Source organism: Bison bison, unplaced genomic scaffold (genome assembly GCF_000754665.1).
Source record: "Bison bison bison isolate TAMUID 2011002044 unplaced genomic scaffold, Bison_UMD1.0 scf7180017864255, whole genome shotgun sequence".
Lineage (NCBI taxonomy): Eukaryota > Metazoa > Chordata > Mammalia > Artiodactyla > Bovidae > Bison > Bison bison.
In genome coordinates, this window is record NW_011494827.1 from 2,261,814 (window position 1) to 2,262,088 (window position 275).

Below are 275 nucleotides of genomic sequence, written 5' to 3' on the forward strand. Positions count from 1 at the left end.
TCCTGGGTCGGGAAGATCTGTTGGAGAAAGGATAGGCTACCCACTCCAGTATTCATGGTCTTCCCTGGTAGCTCAGCTGGTAAAGAATCTGCCTGCAATGCAGGAGACCTGGGTTCGATCCCTGAGTTGGGAAGATCTCCTGGAGAAAGGAAAAGGCTACCTACTCCAGTATTCTGGCCTGGAGAATTCCATGAACTGTGTAGTCTGTGGGATCGCAGAGTCAGACATGACTGAGCGACTTTCATTCACTCACTGCAGGGGATGGGGCAGTCAGC

At 52.0% G+C, this 275-nt stretch overlaps 1 protein-coding gene across 1 annotated transcript in view; it reads left to right on the top strand.

Moving 5' to 3' along the window:
- WFS1 (Wolfram syndrome 1 (wolframin)) overlaps positions 1-275 on the top strand; it is a 32,682-nt gene that overhangs the window by 21,460 nt on the left and 10,947 nt on the right. The window lies entirely within an intron of this gene.